This window comes from Bidens hawaiensis, unplaced genomic scaffold (genome assembly GCF_021521415.1).
Source record: "Bidens hawaiensis isolate Kalapana, Puna unplaced genomic scaffold, B.hawaiensis_p1.1 tig00006086_1, whole genome shotgun sequence".
In the NCBI taxonomy this organism is placed as follows: Eukaryota; Viridiplantae; Streptophyta; class Magnoliopsida; order Asterales; family Asteraceae; genus Bidens; species Bidens hawaiensis.
Genome location: NW_027491405.1, coordinates 391884 through 394732, shown reverse-complemented (window position 1 = coordinate 394732; position 2849 = coordinate 391884). Strand labels below are relative to the sequence as shown.

At 38.9% G+C, this 2849-nt stretch overlaps 1 pseudogene; it reads left to right on the top strand.

Annotated features, from left to right (window-relative positions):
* Positions 1 to 406: 406 nt before the first annotated feature.
* On the top strand, positions 407 to 2474 carry LOC143631527 (L-type lectin-domain containing receptor kinase IX.1 pseudogene; annotated as a pseudogene).
* Positions 2475 to 2849: the final 375 nt, after the last annotated feature.

The following is a 2849-nucleotide window of genomic DNA, read 5'->3' as shown; positions in this document are numbered from 1 at the left end:
AAATATTTGCCTCTTTCAAGCTCACTTTTGATTTGTCAACACGAAATTGATTCCAGAATTAGCATACCGGTTTGAATTTATCATGTAACAAGGTACTGATGGAAAACGTCTTAACATACAAGACACACAACAAATATTTAAAGACACACTTAAAAACATGACTGTATCTTTAAACAGGATCGAGTGGATATATTTGACCATGAACCCGTCTGCATGTAAATTGTAGACCAAATCATAGTTCAATTTGTTTTTTCATGTAGCAAATTTGAAAATTATAAAACCTATTTTAATTCTATAACCAAACTCATGAATATTCAGCTCAACAAAAAAGCTGTACAAATGCGATAAGCTTCTGTTGTAGATAGTTTTGTTAACCAGCGTCTCTGACTCATGTTCATGTAATCTTCAAGAAACAACAAAGCCTGCAACTTCTCAAGCAATTGTTTACAATCATGGTGCTCTCACGGACCCATCTGATCACATCGTTCCTTCTTGTCTTCATGATTCCATCAGTAGCTTCACTTACCTTCAATTTGACAAATATTGGTCCATCAAATCAGAATCGGGACATAGTTTCAGAAGGTGAAGGATCTTACATCTCCAACGATGGAATCCAGGTGACCCCGGATGGGATTGGTTCTAATCGGAACCAGAAATCCGGGAGGGCGACATATATCAGACCACTTCATCTTTGGGATAACCAATCCGGTGAGCTAGCAAGCTTCTCCACCAATTTCACTTTTGTGATTGATTCAAATGGGAAAGATCTTATGGTGATGGCCTCACATTCTTTCTTGCTCAGAATAATTTGGTGATTAAGTCCAGGGGGAGCCATGGGGCTTTCAATAAATAGCACAACCGCTGTGGCGATTAATCAATTTGTTGCTGTGGAGTTTGATACATTTTCGAACCGTGGTTGGGATCCAGTAGACGGTATGAATATTTCCATGGGTGATCATGTGGGTATCAGTATTAGCTCTCTTGTTTCTGTTAGGTCTCAGAGATGGTTTAGCAATATAACTGGCGGGCGAGTTTGTCGAGCTTGGATTAGGTATGATTCAGTTTCCAGTAACCTTAGTGTTTCATTCACTGGTTATCGAAACAATACAATCGTGCGCCAAGATGGACTAGTTTACACAGTTGATCTCAGGAGAGAGTTGCCCGAATGGGTTTTATTCGGGTTTTCAGCAGCAACTGGATCTCAATTCCAAAAGAATAATGTGAGATCTTGGACTTTCGATAGTTCGGATTTACAGATTGATGAAAATAACAAGATACCACAAAGCCGGGGCCGGATCTAGGAGAAAAAAAAAAGCAGCAAACTTGGATTAATAGTTGGAATACCTTTGGTAGTTATTTTTCTTTCAATTGTCCCCCTTGTTTTGTGGAGGCGGAAGAAGGCCAGGGAACATGAAGCAGAAGAAAACTCAGTTGATGTTGAAATGAACAATGAATTTGAAATGGGCACAGGGCCCAAAATATATTCATACGATGAATTAGCTCATTCGACCAGTGACTTTGCAGAGAAAGAAAAGCTTGGAGAGGGAGGTTTCGGTGGAGTTTACAGAGGTTTCCTAAAGGACTCGGGCACATTTGTTGTAGTTAAAAGGGTGTCGAAGGGTTCCAAACAAGGGATGAAGGAGTATGCATCAGAGGTGACGATCATTAGTCGATTAAGGCATAGAAATTTGGTGCAACTCGTTGGATGGTGTCACTAGAAAGGTGAGCTCCTTCTTGTTTATAAATATATGGAAAACGGAAGCTTAGATTCCCATATTTTCAAAGGGAAGAGCATATTGACATGGGGAACAAGGTTTAAAATAGTGCATGGGCTGGCATCTGCTTTGTTGTATCTACATGAAGAATGGGAGCAATCTGTTTTGCATAGAGATATTAAATCAAGTAATGTGATGTTGGATTCGAATTTCAATGCGACGCTTGGTGATTTTGGGCTAGCAAAGTTGGTTGATCATGAGAAAGGCTCGCAAACAACAATGTTGGCAGGCACCTTGGGTAATATGGCTCCTGAATGTGTAATCACGGGAAAAGCGACTAAGGAATCAGATGTTTATAGCTTTGGAGTTGTTGCATTAGAAATAGCTTGTGGTCAAAAACCAATTGAGTACAAGGCTAAAGAAAAACAGGTACGATTAGTAGAATGGGTTTGGGAGCTCTATGGAACTGGGACACTTTTAGAAGCAGTTGACCCGAGTCTAGGGAACAACTTTGAGGTAGAAGAAATTAATCGCATACTGATCGTTGGGTTATGGTGTGTGCATCCTGACACTGAATCTCGACCATCAATGAGAGAGGCCATTAAAGTACTAAACTATGAAGCTTCCCTACCTTTACTACCCTCAAAGATGCCTGTAGCATCTTATTTAACACCTCAAGTGTCGTCACTATCTGATGTCTCCTCTATCATCCAATACCAATCATCAAGAAGCATCACAAAAAGTGAATCATCAAAGTAAACAATTGTTTCTTCTTCTCCCACATCTATATCACTATTACATTCATCGTAATGAACTAAACTAGTTATATGTGGAGATTTTTTGTTAAGCATCTGAAAACTTTGCCGAAATGTTTAGAAATACATAAGCATGATTCGGTTTTAAAGTTTTGACGGTAACGGTCCAGTTTATGGTTTCAAGCATGGTGCCGGCCATGTAAACTGAACCGGCAGTATAACATTTGTTTTATTCTTTTCATTTTAGGAATATAACTATATATGTATATACCAAATTCATGAAAAATCGTTATTACTTTACAAATTTGTTAGACTGAACCGAACCGTCAAATTGTAAAGTCATGAAAGCTGGTCAGGTTTTTTTAGGCAAGTGTACCAA